General features: G+C 44.4%; 1 long non-coding RNA gene across 1 annotated transcript in view; it reads left to right on the top strand.

Annotated features, from left to right (window-relative positions):
* The window catches only part of LOC308596621, a 92,203-nt gene that overhangs the window by 6,326 nt on the left and 62,121 nt on the right, over positions 1-23,756 (top strand). The gene's annotated exons all lie outside the window — the stretch shown is intronic.

Below are 23,756 nucleotides of genomic sequence, written 5' to 3'. Positions count from 1 at the left end.
CAAGACCACATAACACCAGTCTTGAAAGACCTACACTGGCTCCCAGTATTTTTCCGAGTTGGTCCTTACCTTTAAAGCCCTAAACAGCCTTGGCCCAGTATACCTGAAGGAGAATCTCCACCCCCATCTTTCTGCCCAGACACTGAGGTCCAGCACTGAGGGCCTTCTGGCAGTTCCTTCACTGTGAGAAGCCAAGCTACAGGGAACCAGGCAGAGGGCCTTCTTGGTAGTGGCATCCGCCCTGTGGAATGCCCTCCCACCAGATATCAAAGAGAAGAACAACTACCAGACTTTTAGAAGACATCTGAAGGTAGCCCTGTTTAGGGAAGCTGTTGGAAGCCGCCCAGAGTGGCTGGAGAAACCAATTATTATTATTATTATTATTATTATTATTATTATTATTATTATTATTATTATTATTATTCAACACCCAGTGCTGCCTCAATTCAGTTGTGGACTTCCATAACTGGGCTCCATTGAAAATGGTTTCTCCATGAGAACCAGGAAATGGCCTCTCCAGACAACAGAAAACTCTTCTTTTCTTTATCTCTGCTGCTGCAATCCCCTGGGTGATGTGGACACTGTTAGGCAGTAGAATGTTACTCTGTACATTTTCCTGCCACCCACCCCCTCCGCATAGCTCCCTGGGCCCTGGCAACCCACGCTATGCCACTGCTCAGAGGCATACCTAGACCTTGGCCACGTTGGCCCCCATCAAAGGAGCAGGCCCAGGGGGGTGCAAAAGTCAGAGAGACAGAGAGAGACAGTGATAGGCAGCTACTTCTTCTGTTGGATATATTTTAACATAGCCACTTCCGACCTAAGCCTCCATGCGATTAGGGGAATCCTCGGCCAATTGGCTGGCCCGGGGTGTGTGTGGCCTGTGCCATTTAAGGCAGGCGCAGCCGGGGATCTCCCTCTTTGGCCACTCAGCTGCTTCGGTTTGGGTATTGTTATGTAGATGGAAGAGGGGAAGGAAGTGCCATCACCTCCCCGTTATTGAACGGTAGTCCGATAAAGGATTCCGGGGGGCGTGGCCCTGTCTGAAGCCTATGGAGGTGTGGGCCTAAGGCACGCCTGCGAGCGCTGACCCCGGGGGAGTTCTTAGTTGATGTGCATCAGCAGGGTTCCCCCTGCGGTATTAACCCTTCCCGGTCTTCAAGCAAACAGGCTGAAGCCAGATAGTCATCACCTGTAACCAATAAAGTTGTGGCCAATTTTAGCCCATGAACGGTGTCTTGTGTCTTTATTCCTACTAGGGGGAGGCGGGAACTCACCACACAACTGCCTTAACATGCACATCATTCAGAAAAGTAGCCATTTTGCTTGTGGAATGTGTGGGTCGCGAGTTTGTTATCTTGCCCCAGGCTTTGGCAGATTGTTGCTAATGTCAAGTTTTCTTCGCAATACCTACAAATCCCTAATATCTAACCTATTTTCAGAAGTGAGGCAAAGATCCCATGGCATGACAGTTATGCTGAAGCTTCCTATTTCATTTGTTAAGCTGCTAGAGCAGGCGAGATGCCTTTTCAACTGGCTGCACTGCTTTTTTTAGGTCAGTATGAGAAGGTTACTGATAATGTTACTGAAAAGCTGTCATTACTTCACGGGGAGGTTATCTAGATCCATATAGGTATTAAGGAATATTATTAATATGTATATTTTGTGAGACACCCTTTATTTTACAACACTTTATCTCATCAGAAAAGCCTGACTAAGCTTCTGTGTGATTTTCAGAAGTCCTTATGAATGAAGGGTAAGTTATAAAGTCATTAGAAAGTATGTGCCTCTTTTTCATTCATAGCTTATTAGTGATGTCATGCACATTTCACTTCAATGTACCTTTTTTACCGAGTAGGTGAAACTTCAGGGTCCAACATCAGGGTCTTTTCCAGGGAGTTTTCCAGGGAGTCTTCTCTTCTCATGAGGTGGCCAAAGATCATGAAGCTGAGGCTCCAATACTTTGGCCACCTCATGAGAAGAGAAGACTCCCTGGAAAAGACCCTGATGTTGGGAAAGATGGAAGGCACAAGGAGAAGGGGACAGCAGAGGACAAGATGATTGGACAGTGTTCTTGAAGCTACCAGCATGAGTTTGACCAAACTGCGGGAGGCAGTGGAAGACAGGAGTGCCTGGTGTGCTCTGGTCCATGGGGTCACGAAGAGTCGGACACGACTAAATGACTGAACAACAACAACAGGTGAACATTGAATAAATCCCAGCTCTTAAGAATGAGTGACATAATGTCTTGGTTAGCCCGTGTTTTGACTATGTTCTAGAATATATTCTAGAATCACAGACCCACAAAGGATTTTTTTAAAGGTTTGTTTCTTGTTTATTTTTATTTTGAGGCTTGGGATTGTAACTTGAAACTACTGGCAAAACTTTCACAATTTTTGCAGATCAAAACTTTCATAATTTTTGCAGATCAATACCCTTGGTCACTAGAGAGGAGCAAAGAGCCACTTTCGATTCTTCAATAAGTTAAATCTGTTTTAAAAGGATGGAGATTTTTCAACTCAATATGTGTTCCCTGGTTGTCCTTGTTTTTAAAGCTTTATTTGAACAACTTGCTTAATGAGGTTTTCTGATTATTGGCACTGCATAGAAGTTATGGAGAGAACTCTACTGCTCTTCAATCCCAATTTCAAGATTCAGTTTCTAAGACCGTAAGAGTCAGAAAATTAAATACACTCCCTAGGCTTGCAAATAAATGTTTAATACATGTCTAGTGTAGGGACGTGGGTGGCGCTGTGGTCTAAACCACAGAGCCTAGGGCTTGCTGATCAGAAGGTCAGCAGTTTGAATCCCCGCGACGGGGTGAGTTCCCATTGTCCGGTCCCTGCTCCTGCCAACCTAGCAGTTCGAAAGTCAAAGTGCAAGTAGATAAATAGGTACCGCTCCGGCAGGAAGGTAAACGGCATTTCCGTGCGCTGCTCTGGTTCGCCAGAAGCGGCTTAGTCATGCTGGCCACATGACCCGGAAGCTGTACGCCGGCTCCCTCGGCCAGTAAAGTGAGATGAGCACCGTAACCCCAGAGTCATCCGCGACTGGACCTAATGGTCAGGGCTCCCTTTACCTTTACTGTAGGAGTGTTCAGATGAGGGGTAGGTGGGTCATGCATCCCTGCCACATACACTGGCTACACAGCCCATCAGCCATGCATTCAGTGTACATATGAGGAGGATGATTCCTAAGGGTTTTCTGTTAAAAAATTGACTTATCCCTCACATGGACAAACTGGAACTTAACAGCTTAGTTGGGAGACACAAAAAAGCTCTGTTATCAGGATGCAACAAGTAAGAACTTGTCAAACTGTTTCTTGAAATGTTAATTAGTTGCATTTGCAAACAATGGGTAATAAAGTGCTATTGGCTTGAATGGAAAGACTATCCCCTTGGCCAAGAAAAATCTCATAGCCCCACACACTTTACTATCAAAATATATCATGACACATAGGAGTCATATATACAGCAGAATGAAATCCAAGCAGCAAGACTCATGCAAACCAGCTCTGGCTCCTGTCTTCATTCTGTACAACATAGCAGTTCGCTGATGGTAAATAAAGGTTATCAATGTGAAAGCAGAGATGCATAACCTCAGATGTTGCAGAAAAGGCTTTGCAGGAGAGAATGGTGTTTGTGTGTGTGTGTGTGTGTGTGTGTGTGTGTGCATTATTATTTTTGCTGTTCCAATGAAATAGTCAAGGTGAACTATTCAGCCACACATAGAGATAAGAATAGCAAGGTGTGTGCCCAGTCTCCATGGAAACAGATGGCTTCTGCCAAATTGCTAGCCAGGTACCAAAACAGAAAGACCTTGAGTGTCCATAAGGAGTCCGAGAAATGTGATGTGAACACATTGACCATTTTTTCCTTTCCCCCAAAAAATTCAAATTCCATGTATTTTGTTAGGAGAAGAATGAATTAATAGAAATATTCTTGCAAAAATGAATACTGTGGTACCTCTGGTTAAGAACTTAATTCGTTCTGGAGGTCCGTTTTTAACTTGAAACTGTTCTTAACTGAGCTACTGCTTTAGCTAATGGGGCCTCCCACTGCTGTTGCGCCGCCGCGCGATTTCATGTTCTCATCCTGAAGCAAAGTTCATAACCCAAGGTACTACTTCTGGGTTAGCGGAGTTTGTAACCTGAAGTGTCTGCAACCTGAAGCGTCTGTAACCCGAGGTAGCACTGTAACTGGCAAAGCTCATTGTTCATGTGTTCTGACCACAGATACGACTCCTCCTAGCATTAGATGTATTAAGAATAATGAGAACAATGTCAGAGGCTGCCTTCGGATGCAGTTCACCCAGTGTGATTGCAGTAAGAAAGACAGAGGGCTGGTGGTCGTGATCTGTGCCCAAAATTCCTATGAAGCCTGTTGGAAATGGTGATGATGGTGACAGCAATGTCCTTCTCCTTTGCCACCACTGTATCCACATAGTATTGTACTATCTGGATTTTTTCCAGTTAGGGAGAAAGCTGTTCACCATTGATTCCATAAAGAGAACTATGTACAGTCGTACCTTGGTTGACGAACGCCTTGCAAGTTGAACGTTTTGGCTCCAGAAGAGAGTGTCCCGGTTTGCAAATGTTCTTTGGAACCTGAACATCCAGCGCGGCTTCTGGTTGGCTGCAGGAGCTTCCTACAGCCAATTGGAGGCCGCGCCTTGGTTTCTGAACATTTTGGAAGTTGAATGGACTTCCAGAACAGATTCTGTTCAGCTTCCAAGGTACGACTGTATAGCCTCCTCCACAAGTTTACAAAAAACCACTTCATTTGTTGATAAAGGTGCTTGAGTCTGCTCCATCATGGATGGCAAAGATGAAGCAGAAGCAAGCCATGAAAAATGTCCTCAGTTCTGTGAAAGGATTTCAAGTGGAATGGGCATTTGGAGATATACACAGATGGGGCCTGCAACACATCATTGCAGTGTGGTGTGCTCTTGTTCAAGGCTCCTCTCAAGTCCTTCACCAGAATACTCCATTCCATTCCCACCCCATTTTATATTACAAACACACACAGAGAGTACTCTGTGACCACTGAATATGATTACTCCTCATTAGGTTGTTTTGAAGCCCTTCCTCTTGAAATTTTCCCTCAGACTCCATCTGAAAACCAAGGTGTTTTCCCCAAGGCTAGTGATATCTCCCTCTTGTGAGTGGATAACAGTGTTTTGGCTGCATAGGGTTCCATAAAGACTTATAAGAGAACACATTTTCTATTACTTTATGGTCTCGAACAGCTCTTAGTCACTGCATGAGATTCTAAAAGTGACATATACTACCCTCAAATGCTAATGCCAGACTAAAGCACGAAGATTAAACAAATATATTCAAACATGTATGAGTCTTTTTCTTCTTCCCCTCAATGACAGGTGGGGCTTTTTAGCACCAACCACAGACAGTCCTGAGCTGAATAATTCTAAAGTTCCCCATAATCTGAGAATGTGTTCCCAGGACCCGTGTATTTTGTAACCCAGAGTGGGACATTCCTTATGATATATCTTTCCCACACAGCCAGATCCCTCTGCAGCTGCTAAGCTCTGCTACGCCACGCAAAATGTACTCACAGAACTTCAAAATGCATTTAAAATGCAGAACCGCCTACAAACCGAAGTATGCCTTGTTAATATTCCTGATTAATAGATAAAACCTTATCTACGGGTGACTTTGCAACCACAGCACATAAAATTGTGGCCACTCATAGCCTAGTTATGAACTCTTGCTGTGGTTATTACATGCTTTGCTGCAGCTCTGAAACAGAGCTAGACTGAAGAGGCACAGGCGTTTAGAGGAATCCACTTAGACAGAAGTGGTCAAGTCCATGCGAGTGGAATTTGCAGCCTCTTTTTTGCTGAGCACAGTTTCTAACTGTAAGTCCACAAGACCGTTTCACAAGGACACATTTCAGCTCCAAATGCTCTTAGCAGGAGCACAGAGAATATCTTGCTAAAGAGGCAAAAACCCCTATATAAAAATGAGAATCCAACAGGAGATTTTTGTCAAGAACTCCAGATGTACGACAACAATAAATTCAGTCAATGGCTTGGATCTTATTTTAAAATCTGCTTTGTTGCTGTTCTTCTTCCCCCTTTTCTTTTAGGACACTGTTCTAAAACTGAAATCATCATTGAAATGTATTGCTTAGATTGAAATGTAAACATTATTTTGGTTGAATATTCTTATCTATTTACAGTGGTACCTCGGATTACAGACGCTTCAAGTTACAGACTCTGCTAACCCAGAAATAGTACCTTGGGTTAAGAAATTTGTTTCAGGATGAGAACAGAAACCGCACGGTGGGAGCAGCAGCGGGAGGCCCCATTAGCTAAAGTGGTGCTTCAGGTTAAGAACAGTTTCAGATTAAGAACGGACCTCCAGAACAAAGACTCTCCTCCCTGAAAGAGAGGGGAGGGGTTGTGGTCGGGAGCCCGAGCACCGCCTAGCAGGGGGCGTGGCCCCCTGCCTCCGGTTCACCTGGCTGGCGCTCACACCCCCCCGGTGGCCACCCAACCAGGTGCCACGAAGGGGGCGTGTTCAGCAGCCTTTTGCTGCAGCGCCAGCCTTTCGCCGGCCTCATTCTTCGTCGTCGCCCCATCGCGAGTCACCCACCCTCCACTCCCTTTTAGTTAGGGCTTAGGTCTTTGGCCTTGCTATGGACCTTAGGTTGGTCGCCCTGGTTGACCAGGGGGTAGGAGTTTTTCCATTTGGCATTAGGCTTTTTGGTTTTTTCGCCTACCTCGTAACAATCGTCACAACTTTTTATGGTATTGGTGGGTAGGTTAGGCATTGGAATAATGTGTTGTGGTGTGTCGAAGTGCTAGGTGTGGCCATCGCCTATGCCTTCAATTTTAGGGGTATTCCGTTAAAGGAATCTGGGGGTCGTGTATTCCGTCCGATGCCTGCTTGGCGGGAGGCCTTGGCACGACCCTCGGTGACAGCAGGGGTGAGCCTATAGTTGGATTAGCATCAACAGGCTCCACCTACTGGTGAATAACCCAGTTGTTTCGATCCAATGCCTAAGCCAATACCTTTTCATTGCTGTAACCAATAAAGTTGTGGCCTTTTCTTGCCCATTAACCATATATCACGTGTCCTTGTGTCTTCATTTCACTACGCGTGGGTCGGATCCTCGAACCACAAATTAAAGTTCTTAACCCAAGGTACCACTGTATATTTATTTTTCAAGCATAAGAACCCATAATCTCCCTGTGATTCTGTCATAGGCAACTATGCAAGAATTCTGGCTTGCTCTGGGCAGAATTTCTGGCCATTTCTGGGGGGAGGGGAGGCTGATAGTATAAGATCCTAGCAAGTTAGTGCGTCTCAAGAAAAACGGACCCCGGTTGGGTGGAGTGGAGATGACATTTCTCTGATCTTCTGCAAGTTACCCTGCAAAAAAGATTGTCTGCACTGTGTCCCTTCCCCTTGCTGCTGCAGGAAGGCTGCTTTCTTGGTTTGGTTAGGAATATTATGGGCTGCTGCCCTGTGGAAAGTAGAGTAGGAAAGGATGAGTGTTTTGGGGTTTTTTTGACATAAGCGCTACATCACTTTAAAACTAGGTCAGGGATAAAGGATATGCTTAAGTCTGCGTACACACACCATACGTTTTAAACACATAAAATGATTCTGAGAACTGCACTCTGTCAAGGATTCTGGGAAGTGTAGCACTGTTGGGGCAAACTACAGTTCCCAGGATTCTTGGTGAGAATGTGTGGGGCGCAGGTGGCACTGTGGTCTAAACCACAGAGCCTAGGGCTTGCCGATCGGAAGGTCGGCGGTTCGAATCCCCGTGGCGGGGTGAGCTCCTGTTGCTCGGTCCCTGCTCCTGCCAACCTAGCAGTTTGAAAGCACATCAAAGTGCAAGTAGATAAATAGGTTCCGCTCTGGCGGGAAGGTAAACGGCGTTTCCGTGCGCTGCTCTGATTCGCCAGAAGCGGCTTAGTCATGCTGGCCACATGACCTGGAAGCTGTACGCCAGCTCCCTCGGCCAATAAAGCGAGATGAGCGCTGCAACTCCAGAGTCGTCCGTGACTGGACCTAATGGTCAGGGGTCCCTTTACCTTTACCTTTAGAGTCACTGCTGCATGCAGGGAGAGGACATTGCTGAGGGAATTGGGCAGTTGTGTTTGTCCAAGGCACTTCCTTGAAGCAAAATGTCTTATGGTGTGGCTGTAATAGAGAGGAGAAGACAGGGAAAGGAAGTTGCACCCCACACCTTCTCAGAATGAGAATTTAGAGTACAAAAAATTTGACGAATGATGAAGCACTGGGTTGAGGACTGCAAATTAAAAGCCAAGCAATGCTAAACATTCCTGAAGAAGGTAAGTGCTGCCCAGGGATGGAGGAGAAATTCAAAACAGTTTTCATTTAAATGCAAGCTTACTGGAACAACGATGTGAACCAAAACACAGTCAGAATTTGAAATTTGCACTTTACTGAATTTTGCAATGCAGTTATCCAGCCATGTAAGGTGTACAAGAATGCATGTAAGGTATGCATATGAATGCTTATATTGGTGAAAATAATATACAAAATGCATTATATATGGGTAAATTGATTTACAAAAAGGTGCATACAGTGGTACCTCTGGTTATGAACTTAATTTGTTCTGGAGGTCCATTCTTAACCTGAAACCATTCTTAACCTCTTTAGCTAATGGGGCTGCCGCTGCGCTGCCGCCGCCACATGATTTCTGTTCTCATCCTGGGTCAAAGTTCTTAACCCAAGGTACTACTTCTGGGTTAGCGGAGTCTGTAACCTGAAGTGTTTGTAACCCGAGGTGTTTGTAACCCGAGGTACCACTGTAATAGGTAAAATTCTATACAAAAGTGTGTATACCAGGAGAAATTCACACTAAAATTATGAAGAATTTTCATGGAGAATGTTGTCAAGACATTGCAAATTTCTGACTGGAGGCTGAACAAACGGGAAAGCGAGAGAAACAGCAATTCACTCAATCTTAGTTCTGACAAGTGCTGACATTGAGCAACCAGCTTTGCAATGCAGCACAGTTGTTACTAACCCCACAACCAGTCCTATGGATAGATGGGAGAGAGCTGGAGGTCCCTGACCATGTATGCTGCAAGAACTCAGTGCATTGAGAAAGCATATTTGTCCTCTGAAATAAATAAATAAAATGATCTAAAATAAGAAAATGATCTAAAGACTGCTGGCATGGTTAGAGACTTGGAGGGGAGATAAGCCTGGGAAAGGAACAATGGGAGAAAATTGTTACTACGGCAGCAAAGAGCCCTCATGGTTTTTTAATATAATAACACTATAAATATAAGACAGTGTGCCAGACACCGGGAGTTGGATGTCAGGATTTCAACAGCATTGTCGTGTTCGTGTAATTTCCCCTCTGCTCATTGAAATTCTGTACACCAGAGAATACTGACGGAGTTTGCGATTCATCTGTCCTTGAGAATGCATCATATACTAATAACAGTATTATCTCAGAACTCCTTGTAACAATCCTAGGGTAGGCAAGTATTATTATCCTGAAATGGTAGATGGAGGGGATAAGAACGAGAGATAGAAACTTCGCCTGAACCAATGGCAGAGACACAGTTCCACTTGTGTAGTATAGAGGGTTACATTCAAACTTAGGATACCTGTTCTCAATATAGTCCTCATCCTTAAGCTCCCTTGATTAGCTTGTTTGTTTTCATTTACAGAACAAAAAGGTGAAAACCTTTCTTCCGTGGTATAACTCCAATAGTATGTACAGTGGTACCTCGGGTTAAGAACTTAATTAGCGGCTGAGGGCGATCTTGTGGGAGGTAAACACAGGAGCAGTCAATGACAACATTCCTAGAGTGTACATGTTACAACATGGGGAGGGATGTCTGTCCAGCAAGCAGGTAAACTTCCTGGGGACGGACTTCCTCCGCATGTGACCAGAGGTGGGTGTGGCCTCACCTGTGCAGGTAATGACAAAAGCACAGGGCAGGCAGCCATCTCTCTCTCTCTGCCATCACCTTTCGAAGAAGCAGGATGCCCTCTTGGCTCTCAGCCAAGAGAGGAGAGGCCTATCTTCCTATAAGATAGATTCTAAGTGTATTTTACCTTTTTAAGCCTGTCTGCCGTCTGGGATCATATTGTGAACAGATCGTGAGTAAACTCTTTTATACTTTTATAAAGACTGTGTTGTGTCTTGTATTTTAAGAGGGAACAAAGGGGAAATTACCAGAGTAATTATTATAGAGGTTCTAGCGAACCTGTGCACACGTTACCGTTGCGAACAAAAGGGGAATGTCTATAAACTCTGCTGATATTTTGGGAACTTGTTAGCACAAGTTGGACAAGGATATAATTAGTCAATATATCCTCTCCTGCACCCCAGAACATTCCCACAGATCTTGGAATGTGGGGCCTCCCACAGCTGCCGCACAATTTCTGTTCTCATCCTGAAGCAAAGTTCTTAACCCGAAGTACTATTTCTGGGTTAGCGGAGTCTGTAACCTGAAGTGTCTGTAACCTGAAGCATCTGTAACCCGAGGTACCACTGTATAGGGATCCCAGGGATCCCATTCAAAAACTGACCAGATGTGGAGCAGGATGTCTTTGGCAAAGTTACTGCATCATGTGCTTTCAGCCATCAATTGTTCCTTTTCAATCAAGTGTTTACCTGCCCTGCTCCTGATGTCACAAATGGATGATGGGAGGCAGGTGGGTGTGGTTTGAGGGAAAGAGCCTCATGGTCCATGTTAGGATGCCACTGGGCTTAATTTGATCTGCAGGCAGGACACTCCCCAGTGCTGCTTTAGCCCATGCTTCTCCCATCCAGAGATGCCGAGTTGTGCCCAGCATTGAGGTGGCCCGTCATGTGGATGTGATGTCTCACGCATGAGATGAGAGGAGGTGAATCATTGGGAAGTCTAACCTTTGCCCTGCACATTCCTTTGACAATTGGGAAGGAGTGCTGGTGATCACAAGGGGATGCACAGGGCCATGGCGCTTCACCCTGGCACACCCCCTTTTCACCCCAACATTCAGAAGGCTCGGCCCCCTGCCCACAAATATTGAGGGGGCCAAAGACACCTCAGCCCCATGGAGTTGGTGCACCTGCTCCCAATTTAATAATCCTAATCCCTGATCTACTCCACTGGGAGGGGTTCAGATACAGCTGAACAGCACCAGTGGAGCCCACTGCAAGTACAGGTGGGGAGAAGCTACCACCAGCTCTATACACTGCCAGCTGTAGCCAGCAGACACCTCCGAAATGGAGGAAGGAAGGTGGCAGAGTTAGACCAGCCAAGGGTCCTCTGGTCTCAGGAGTCCAGATTACCAGCTTGATAACACAGTAAGCGTAGCTAATTAAAAAGGAGGATTTGTTGCAAAAACAAACAGATAGCTCCGGACGGCTCTAACAAAGCACTCGGCATCATTACGCAAGATGACCCTTCTGAAGACTCCTTCCGGCGTCTCCAGCAGATATTGAACTTATGACCCTGACGTCTCTTGTTTTGCTTCCTATCTAGCAACCCTCCCATTCACAAACTACTCGGACTTGTTGGATCAGCTCCAACTTCTTCCGGGTCTGAGAGGCTGTCTCTGAGTTTGTTGGCACCTGACTGTGCTTCTGGCAAGCTTTGGCTGTGTTCTAGCCTGCTCTCAGCTACTGCCTTATCAGCCTCTCCGTCAAGGTCAGGAAGAGCCGAAGTCTGTAGCTGCCAGCTCTCCCCTGCCTGACTAAAATCAAAGCCTCTCTGTTCCTGGCTGCTTTCTGCAGTTGGCTGCCAACCTTCGCTTGGAGCTGGCTTATTCCTGACATCTGGATCCTAAGCCAGCCAAACTACTGAAGACAGGCCCAATTTTGGCCTCTTTGCTGTGCCAGCCAGGAGTTTTTCCCACACACAGATGCTGCTGGTGTTGTTGGCCAGTGTGAATGGCACGGCTTCATATGGCGCAGTTGTTCTGTCACCCTGTGCATCATGACACATGCACACTCAGAAATAAGTTATACTGTGTTCAATGAGGCTTACTCCCAGGTACTTATGCATGGTATTGCAGCCTATGTACCTCAGGGGCCCAAAGGAAAATCTGTGAGTGCTATCACTGTATGCAATATATTTTATTTACCTAGACACTTTTCTTGAACGTTCTGTGTACCATGTAATCCGCATGGTGCACATTTGCGGAGTGGGAAAGAGGGGAATGCATTGGATACCCATATATGTAATTTACGTCAATATATATGGGTAGAATATCTAGTGCTCAGGGGATAAACTTGATGGATTTGCTCTGACAGATTAGGCAGTGCGTACAATGCCTTATCCCCAAGAAATCAGCTCTCCTGCAGTGGTGGCTCATGGGATACTGAGATCATCGCCATTAGCAACCACGCACTGACAACATTTGCGAACACGGACATTTAATTTAGAAATGACTTTTATTTCTATTTTAAACGTTATCATAGGATATGCTACAAAGATGCAAACTGGGAATATTAATATGAATTTAGGTATCTTACTATATTCACTATTCCCCACCCCCACCCCAGCTACGGCCCCTCCGTTTTCCAAGAAAAGCTGTTCATTGCAACAGCCCTTCCGATAAGGGAGACCTTCCCCAACACACGCCCTGGGTATTTAGCCTCTGCCTGTCGGAAGTCATTAATCAATAGAACTTTAGCAAAGTCAGGACATTCATCTTTACCAATAAATTAAATGTATACATCTAATGTTTGTTTTCCTTCTGCTTGTTAAATCCGGCTGATGCCCCACAGGAGATAATGGTCTGCTTAATGTCATTTTCTGCCACAGAAGAGCATGTTGCTCATGCAATGTATTTCAGTCCTCTTTGCAAAAAACATGATGATTAAAGACAGCTGGAAGGGTTTCGCAGACTCCTATGTAGCTGCTTCATTACCAGTAATGAGAGAGTTATCTTCCCTGCTTCGGTCTTTCCCCATCCTCTGGGTTGGGGCAGAGGGCTTCTTACTGTAACAGATCTCTGTGCAAGTTTCTCATGGGGTAGATCTGGAGAAAGCAAGGCTAAGAAGCATTGCATGAACCTGGCGCACCGTTTAAATCAGAACAATCTGGCAATCTATGTTGTTGTTGTTGTTGTTGTTGTTGTTGTTGTTGTTGTTGTTGTTGTTTAGTCGTTTAGTCATGTCCGACTCTTCGTGACCCCATGGACCAGAGCATGCCAGGCACTCCTGTCTTCCACTGCCTCCCGCAGTTTGCTCAAACTCATGCTGGTAGCTTCGAGAACACTGTCCAACCATCTCGTCCTCTGTCGTCCCCTTCTCCTTGTGCCCTCCATCTTTCCCAACATCAGGGTCTTTTCCAGGGAGTCTTCTCTTCTCATGAGGTGGCCAAAGTATTGGAGTCTCAGCTTCAGGATCTGTCCTTCCAGTGAGCACTCAGGGCTGATTTCCTTCAGAATGGATAGGTTTGATCTTCTTGCAGTCCATGGGACTCCCAAGAGTCTCCTCCAGCACCATAATTCAAAAGCATCCATTCTTTGGCGATCAGCCTTCTTTATGGTCCGGCTCTCACTTCCATACATCACTCCTGGGAAAACAATAGCTTTTACTATATGGACCTTTGTTGGCAAGGTGATGTCTCTGCTTTTTTAGATGCTGTCTAGGTTTGTCAAAACTCTCCACTATGACCTGTCCATCTTGGGTGCCCAGCTTGCCATAGTTCATAGCTTCTCTGAGTTATTCAAGCCCCTTTTCCACGGCAAGACAGTGATCCATGAAGGGGAGTGTGTAGATAGGAGGACACCTATATGTACCACAATCATAACCTGGCCAAGGGCCTGAAAGACAAACCAATCAGGGATATTGGGATGAGGAGAAGCAAGGAGACATAGTAACAGTTGAAAATAAAACAGACATCTTTTAAAGATTTGCCTTCACCAGCAGAAAGAAGGTCCGGACACATAAATATCAATTAGAAAATGCTAAGAAAATAGGGATGTGTTAAAAGAACCAATCCCTACTTTTAGCCACCTTGGAATGAATGGCGAAGTCAGGCAGAGAATGAAGCTGCTTTTATCCATCTAGAGGACAATGGATCAATGAGTCAAGGCAGCAGGGATTGATAGAGTATATGTGGCAGATAAGTGTAAATGCCTTTTAAAAAATAAAAAAGTCCCAGAAACAACAAATGAGAAAAAGCACAGTGTGATTTTAATATAGGATTTGATGCAACACTTCACAAAATGAATACAAATTGCACATGAGAGCTATCATGTAGGCAGATAAGGATATCATAAACAAGAGGTGTTGATAAATAAGAACGCTGTATGTGCATTTTTGGAAAGATTTTTATGGTGCATTGGTGTGCGGTTCCCCAGCGGGTCTGGAAGAAAGGAAAAGGAGCAGGTGGGAGGGAAGCAATGTGGTGTTAAAAAGGTAACAGTATAACTGAGTCTTGAAATAAGTAAACAATGCTAAAATATCAATTGGTAACATGGGAAAATCAGAACAAAATATCCCATGTTGATTAAAAAAACAGAAGACAGCAGGCAGTGAATAATCTACACCTGAGAACTCTGTTACCAGAGGAGACTCATCATTCAATGATATGAGATAAATTGACATGTGTGCAAGCATTGCATAACGCCTGCTCAAAAAGCTTTGTGGTTCCAAACGCTTGTGGAAAGGCATGGAAATGTTCCTATGTTTGACATGCTGCCTAGACAGCGGAGTTTTGCTGATTCCAGGCATGCCACCCATGTCCATTTGCTGGACTATTAGGAAAGCAAAAAGCTTCCTAGATTTGGGTTGTGTAGTTCCAGAGATATTGGGGAGTGGGGGGAATATGCATGCAGTATTCCTCTGAGCAACTATTCAGTAAATAAGTGAACCTGTTCCTGCCATCAAGCATTATACCCACTCTGTAGAAGCTACTAGGAAGGCTCCCACAAGCGTCCACACACATACACAAATGCCCAAAGAGGGCAGAATCGCATCTGCTGGAATGATAAGCATGACCCCTAGTGATGTGCATTTGGCATCACTATGACAGGGTTGTATGTGTATGTGTATAAGCAGGTAGTCCTGTGGTTTAAACCACTGACCCTCTTGGTTGGCGGTTCGAATCTGCACAACAGGGTGAGCTCCTGTTGCTCTGTCCCAACTCCTGCCAACCTAGCAGTTTGAAAGCACATCAGTGCAAGTAGATAAATAGGTACCACTGTGGCGTGAAGGTAAACGGCATTTTCGTGTGCTCTGGCTTCCATCACGGTGTTCTGTTGCACCAAGAGCGGTTTTGTCATGCTGGCCACATGACCCGGAAAGCTGTCTGTGGACAAACTCTAGCTCCCTAGACCTGAAGGCAAGATGAGCACCACAACCCCATTGTTGCCTTTGACTGGACTTAACCACCCAGGGGTCCTTTGCCTTTACCCTTTTACCTTTACTGATATACACAAGCAGGGCTTCTCCACATGTGGCTGAACCCTGCTTGGCTCAAGCTACCCCCCTGTGTGGAGGAGCCACACAAGCATACATCTGAACCTGGCTTCCTTGCTTGGCTGCTAGCCATCACCTGTTGGTTATTACCCCAGCAGACATTACTATTTTTGTAGCTTAGGTAGGGCCCTCGTATTTACAGGACCGCCTCTCCAGGTATGTCCCACAGAGGACCTTAAGGTCCATGAATAACCATAGTTTAGAGGTCCCGGGCCCTAAGGAAGTCAGACTATCCCCCACAAGGGCCAGGGCCTTTTCAGTGATGGCTCCAACCTGGTGGAATGCTCTGTCCCATGAGACTAGGGCCCTTCAGGATTTAACCTCCTTCCATTGGGCCTGTAAAACAGAGCTATTCTGCCTGGCCTTTAATTTGAATTCAGCCTGATCTTTTATTTCCCTTCCCTTCCCTCTCCCTCCCCTTTTATGAAGATTACCCGCTCTGAGACCACACAGCTAATTCTCCCCTGGTCTTCTCGCTGGCCCAAGTAGGACTAATTCAGCCAGCTAGCCCTGGTGATTATCTAATGTTTATTAGATGGATTTCCCCTAAATTGATTTCTGAACTTTGAATTTTATTGTTATTCATGTTTTTATACTGTATTTTATGCTGCTTTTACAATTAAGTGTTTTAAATTTGTTGTTAGCCACCCTGAGCCCGGTTTTTGAACCGGGAAGGGTGGGGTATAAATAATTTTATTATTATTATTATTATTTATCCCTCGCCCCTCCACTGTAGGTAGCCTAGTTGTGCTGTTTATCACATAAATAGCAAAAAGGGGAGGTCACGAGATGTTAGGAGCCTGTCTAATCCTTGCTGGTTTCCAAGTGATCAAAATGTAGGTAAGATTCAGAACTTGAGCCCTGGTGGACTGTGAAGAGGCAAAGGGGAGATTTGGGAGGAAACTTACTCCCAGGTTAGGAGTGGCTAGGACTGCAGCATTAATTTTCTGCTTTCCACACTATACTGAAGTAAAACAGTATAGAGAACATTAATTGCTCATCCAGATTCCATTAGTTCTTCCACTCGGACCAAGTACAGTAGATCTCACAAGCAACACCACACCATAGCAATTCCCAGAGAAGTACATTGGTTAAATAAGTACTAATTATTTGTATTACTTTAATTAGGTGGTTAGTTTTGAACATGGGGGAATACTGTAGTTCTAAAGAATGCTCTTCTCTTGTGCTCCTGTAAAATATTAAGCAATTGGGAGAAACGACCAAATTCATGCCCTTAATTTGCATGGATTAAATGGATTTGGGAGTTGGAAAATGGCAACCTGAATCACAGAAGTGCATACTATGAATGTGGAACCCTGATCATTTGGCAATAGTTTTCAGAACAGGTTTTGAGAAAACCCTATCATTGATGGAATTGTTGGGTGGAGGGTCAGTAAGAACTGGAAATATAAACAATGTGGATTTGACTTTCACTCCAGTTGGAACCAGTAAAATCTTGATTGTCTCAAAGACCAATTGCCAGTTTTATATGAACAAAGCTACTAGTGGGTTTTTCTAAGGTAATCTGAATTTGAAGCCTCAATAAGCAGGACCATCTGCTCAATAAATCTATGAAATCTATGCTCTTTTTCCGAATCAGTCTATGTAGTCTGAATTACAGCATACTTCATGCAGAAAGAGAAATGAATTTTAGTTTCAGGTATGATTTATTATTAACCTATTTGGGTATGTATTTGGGAGAATTTTTCTCTCACACAGATCTCAAGCACTCAAGTTTGAAATATATTAAGAGTTTTCCTATGAAAAAATACATCCTGAGATCTACAGTTAGATCCTAAGAAGACATTGTTTGTGGAGATTTTACCCGCAGATCTGTGTTAAGGCTAAACTAGTCAGTTTAATCAAGATAAATGATATGATCAACCCACTGACACCATAAAGAGCAAGCGCCAATCAACTTAGTTTGATTCTGCCCTATGGAAATCAGTGAAATTACATTGCAGGATGGTAGGTTTTAAATATCAGTTCTGGAAAGAGAACAGGGTGATTTCTGATATAATGTGGTTTATACAACACAGAAAAGGGTGACACAAATGTTAACAAGAAGGGATCCAGTAAACAATGCTAACAAGGTCAGAAGGAATGATTTTGATAGATAAATTTTACTTCTCTTCCTTTATCTTCTTAAATGGAAACAAAACAGGACCGCCTCTCCCCATTTGAACTGACTCAGACCCTGGGATCATCATCTGAGGTCCTTCTTTGTGTGCTTCCTCCACAAGAGGTCCAGAGGGTGGCAACATGAGAAGGGGCCTTTTCTGTGGTGGCTCCCTGCTTGTGGAATGCTCTCCCCAGGGAGGATCGCCTCACCCCTTTGTTACAAATCTTTAGGAAAACATTCCTCTTCTTCCGGACCTTTGGCTAATTTAACAATCTATGGCTAGTCTTGATTTGAATTTGAATTTGACAGACTCTAGGGTTGTGCACTCATCTCACTCTAGAGGCCGGGAGCCAGCGCTGTCCACAGACACTTCCGGGTCACGTGGCCAGCGTGACAAGCTGCATCTGGCGAGCCAGCGCAGCACACGGAACGCCGTTTACCTTCCCGCTAGTAAGCGGTTCCTATTTATCTACTTGCACCCGGGGGTGCTTTCGAACTGCTAGGTTGGCAGGTGCTGGGCCCAAGCGACGGGAGCGCACCCCGCCACAGGGATTCGAACCGCCGACCTTTTGATCGGCAAGTCCTAGGTGCTGAGGCTTTTACCCACAGCGCCACCCGCATCCCCTCTTTCTCAATAGCTGCCTGTAAAAACATTTCCATGTTACGATTTTAACACAGTACCTTGTCTGACTACCGGAAGTGTGGCTGAGAGTCTGTCACAATGAGTGGAACTCCCAGAGAATAATGGAAACATATTCTGACTTTGATCATCATATAAGGAGACTCCTGTGATCGGCATAAGTAACGTGTTATTCCTTCTAAAATACAGAGAAAAAGAAACCTAAACAAGCAGCTAGAATAAACCTGCAAATTGGCCTTCAAGACAAACAGCAGCCTGAGCTGGGGGAAGGGATACTTAACGCTGATTTCTGTTCTGACTCATGCTGATTGCATGCAGTGCTGTTTCCTTTTCACTGCAGTTTGACTTCCGGGAAAAGCTGCATTAATCATCTCACTGTCCCCTGTGGCAGAATTTTTCATAATTAATTGCGTAATGCATTATGTAATTATTACATTATTCTGCACCATTCATTTCAATGCAAAGAAAACAATGCAAACAGGAGGGAGAAATTGCTAGGATATTTCCGTTCCACCTTAAAAGGGAGCAGGCTGTGAGTCACAGAGTCTGCGTATTTCCTGTTTTCACAGGATGTTTCTGTTGTGTCTTTGCTTTCGTTTTCTCTCTGTGCTGGAGACAGTGACGCAGGCAGTCATGTCTTTCTTTGTTCTAAGTCCATTGAATAAAACTTGTAAATAATGCTCTCCTGAGTGCAACTTTTGGCTGTGCATTATCTGCTGATAGAGTGTGCATGAGCTCTGGAATGTGGCAAGATATTTTCTAGAGACTCGTGTCACTAATTGCTGATACTGCGTGCCTACGGGAGATCGATGGATCGTCCGGCAGACGGCTTGGGGCCATGATGGACTTTATCTCCCTGGCAGTATCCCAACAGAAATGTCATCAACTGCATATCATTAGCAGAATGAAGAAAACAACAACAACAACAACAACAGTGAATACAGGTTGTAGTCAAGGGCTTGATTTCCATTCTGGACTTGGGATGAAAAAGTAAACATTGACAATCACCACACCTGTTTCTGTTGGAATTATCTCCTAGCTGCGAATGGTGGGGATGAAGGAAGGGTGCTATTCTGATCAACCACAAGATTTTCTACCTGTCTAAACAACCCTCTTGAAGATTTTGCTCCCTAAATTTGAAATTTGTTAACCAGCTCTCCTGTAAGGGATGGAATAGCAGCTCCTTTGAAATGAAGTTTAAAATTTATGCTGATGTTTCTTCTCTCTCCCAGATAGAATGAAAAGTGCCTCTGACCCTGTTATGGACCACAGGTATGAAATTCACGGCATGTAATGCCTTAAGAGAGAATATTATGAAAATGATATACAGGTGGTACATGACCCCAGTCAAGCTTGCAAAAATCTATCATTTGCCCGATAATAAATGTTGGAAATGTAAAGAAACTGAAGGTACATTCTTTCACCTTTGGTGGACGTGCCCAAGGATCAAGGCTTTCTGGGAGATGATATGAAATGAAAAGGGTATTTAAATATACCTTTCTGAAGAAACCAGAGGCCTTTCTCCTGGGCATGGTCGGCCAAATGGTGCCAAAGAAGGATAGAACTTTTTTAATGCATGCCACACCAGCAGCAAGAATACTTATTGCAAAGTATTGGAAGACACAAGATCTACCCACTCTGGAAGAATGGCAGATGAAGGTGATGGACTATATGGAATTGGCGGAAATGACTGGCAGAATCCGAGACCAGGGAGAAGAGTCGGTGGAAGAAGATTGGAAGAAATTTAAAGACTATCTACAGAAATATTGCAAAATTAATGAATGTTAGAATTATGTCAGAATGAAGTTAAGTGGTTTAAGCAGCAATGTTATAAAGGTGTATATAAAAATGGATTGTTAACAGGTGAGAATCTAAAGTTATAATATATTACGTTAAAGGACTAAGATAAAAACAAAGAGGGAAAGAAATTGCTGAATTAACTAACTGAATTGGAATACAAAAAAGGGAGGCGTGAGGAGGTCAGGGAAACAAGGAAATGAATGTAAGGTATGGAAAGACTGATGTTTTGTTTTTTTAAAGTGTTTTTTTATCTTTTTTGTATTCTGTATTTTTTCTTCTATTTTTGTTGTTGTTTTTCTTCTTTTTTTAATTCATGTAATTCTTTTCTTTGAAACCTTAATAAATATCATTAAAAAAAAGAAAAGTGCCTCTGACCCTAGCAATCAAAAGTGTAGTGATTTTAGATTACTTAAAACAAGCATAAGAGCCAGAGACTAGTACCTGCTGCTTCTTTCAATGTTGCTTTGAGAAAGGAGCTTCCATTGTTTTCTTGGTGTTTGTGCAATAATTCACTAGTGCAGGAAAACCCAATTGTCATGTGATTCCCTCCTACGCTGATCGCATAGCTCACATTAGTTCTTCGTCAGGTGTTGCAAAAACAGGTGAGATACTTGTGCATAGGAAAGCGTGAAATTATATTTACCAAAAGGGAATGGATGAATCCATACCTCCCTTCAAAACTGCACCCTATAAAACTGTACCCTGCATCCGTTAACCGGAAGCCCACTGACTTAATATCAATGATTCTGCTATAGCCATAGAAAACTATTTGTGCAATACAATGGCTGGTGCCAGAGTTGCATATCCATTCGTATCAAAAGGATCACCCAGCCTCCGTGGGGCTTGGGTGAACAACACATTGAAAGCAGGGGTGCACATCTAGATGTACATTCACATTAGCAGTACAGGGGGGAGGCTGTATACATCTGAGATCTGTCTTGCTGATCAGGGCAGCACCCTCTCGGAAAGAGTCACACATTTATCATATGTATTTGCAAAGCCCCTTTGGGAGCCTGGAGGAAAGGCAACATCATAAGCTCATTATGATCATTACCTCTTTTCATGCCAGCTGAGCACAGAGAAATCAGAGGCAGCACACATCACACTCTGTATATTTCTGTCTGCTTCCTTCTTGCTGGGTTGTGGGGGGTTTTTTATGCAAACAGAGGTGGGGGTTAAAGTGTGCATTGTACGCACAGAAAGGAGTCACACGGCACCCACAGTCTAACCCATTTATAGTGCAAGCCTAAAGACATTACTCAGATGGAATAACACTTGTAATTTAACAGTGAATTTTGGATGCAATGGAGATGTAAAAGGTTTGGATAATTATAAAAGATGCAGGAGGAAATGACTAACAAAGGGGAGGAGGGGAGCCCAGGAGATTCTTTAGAATCTTGTTTTTATGTTGTACGTTGGATATGCGATCAAAAAACTTTAATCTGAAAAACACATTGCTCAGAAGTAAGCCCCATTGAACACAATACCAGGTAAAAGTGCATAAGACTGGCGCCTTATTGAGGAATGAGTTCTCAAGGGCAAAATCCTTTCTCAGATTAATAATAATAATAACAATAATAATAATAATAATAATAATAATAATAATAATAATAATAATAATAATAATAATAATTTATTATTTATACCCCGCCCATCTGGCTGGGTTTCCCCAGCCACTCTGGGCGGCTTCCAACAGAATATTAAAATACAGTAATCCATCAAACATTAAAAGCTTCCCTAAACAGGGCTGCCTTCAGATGTCTTCTAAAAGTCTGGTAGTTGACATCTGGTGGGAGGGCATTCCACAGGGCGGGTGCCACTACCAAGAAGGCCCTCTGCCTGGTTCCCTGTATCCCCTGTTCCATAGTCAATCCCATAGATTTTGCTGTCTCCAAGAAAGCACGGTACTGCAGAATATTAGAACATTGGTGTAACTCTAGAAGTCTTGACAAAATGTTATGTTTTTGTCACTGATCCCCTTCTGACAGAGAAGTGATCAAAGCTGTTCTATATTTATCTTACGTATAGCTGCGTTCTCTGATGTATCTCAGCCCTGAGCCCGTTGTACAGACAAAACATGGTCGTGATGAGAGAAACTGGAAATGGCACTTCTGGGTCATGTGGCACCAGAGGTGATGCTCTGGTCTATGAGTCATCCTGTGTACAGCATTGGCACTGCCTTGTTAAGGAAACTGGAGTAACTGATACATTTTGGGGATATTTAATGTCTAGTCATGGGACTGGAGAGGGGCAATATAATACAGCCATGGTAAATAGGAAGGCTAGGCGATGATTTATGGAGGAAATGTGTTCTCAAAAAGGAAATATTTGTAATAGCTGGGTTTGAAATGTCCTTGAAGTGGAAATCTTACTGTATCTGCCCAATCTTTAGAGTGTTTACAACAGGGGTCCTCAAACTTTTTTAGCAGGGGGCTGATCCACTGTCCCTCAGACCTTGTGGGGGGCCGGACTATATTTTGAAGGGCAAAAAATGAATGAGGGATGATGAGCGAAAGGGCTCTGGAGAGGGGCTGCTTTAAATGGCGGCCGCTTGAGATGGGCACTCAGCCAACCATGGCTCCTGTGTCTTGCGAATGGCAGGGGTGGTGGCAGCAGAAGGACAACGAGCGGTGCACAAAAGCTCAGCCCCCTTCCTCCTCTAGGCAGGGTGGGGAGAAGCCAGGAGGAGGGAGGGAGGAGGCGCCACCTGCGCTGCCACCGTGTGAGAGGGAAAGAACATGCACACTGGCGATCCACGGGCTGGTGATCCACACAGTGATTCCCGGACAATCCGTGGGCCGGATTTAGAAGGCAATTGGGCCTGATCTGGCCTTAGTTTGCGACCCATGGTTTACACAGCAGCAAGTCCCTACTTCCATTGAAGTGACTACAGGATCGCAACTACTGAAACATAAACGCTATGCAACTCAGGAAGCCAACTTATGAATAAATACAGGTGGAAGTTAGGATTGCAGTTGGAATAAAGTTACCAGACATCGCCGTTTCCCAGGGACAGTCCCCGGATTTACAAATCAGTCCCCATACAAAGGGGACGCAGGTGGCGCTGTGGGTTAAACCACAGAGCCTAGGACTTGCTGATCAGAAGGTTGGCGGTTTGAATCCCCGCGACTGGGTGAGCTCCCATTGCTCGGTCCCTGCTCCTGCCAACCTAGCAGTTCAAAAGCACGTCAAAGTGCAAGTAGATAAATAGGTACTGCTCTGGCGGGAAGGTAAACGGCATTTCTGTGCACTGCTCTGGTTCGCCAGAAGCGGCTTAGTCATGCTGGCCACATGACCCGGAAGCTGTATGCCAGCTCCCTTGGCCAATAAAGCGAGATGAGCGCCGCAACCCCAGAGTCGGCCACGACTGGACCTAATGGTCAGGGGTCCCTTTACCCGATACAAAATCCATTGAAGTTGAAAAGTGTCCCTGGATTCATTGAAAAAAATCTGGTAACCTTACAATGGAAAGCAGTGCATTCTGTAAGAACTGGTGCAAAGATTGCGAGGAACTGATAGAACATAGGGAGAATTTTCTAATAATAATAAAAGAACAGGAAGTAGAAAGGTAAAGGGAGCATTGCAGGGGTACGCATACCCCTAAACGTTTTGTGAATCTAAGTTTGGCCTCATTGCAGGGCAGTATTTCAATATGAGTAGGAAAATGTAAAATGTAAAGGGACCCCTGACCATTAGGACCAGTCGTGGCCAACTCTGGGGTTGCGGCGCTCATCTCGCTTTCTTGGCCAAGGGA

The sequence above is a fragment of the Podarcis bocagei genome (genome assembly GCF_964188305.1).
Source record: "Podarcis bocagei genome assembly, chromosome: 10".
NCBI lineage: Eukaryota > Metazoa > Chordata > Lepidosauria > Squamata > Lacertidae > Podarcis > Podarcis bocagei.
Note: the sequence above shows the minus strand (reverse complement) of the source record. Positions and strands in the feature narration are given on the sequence as shown.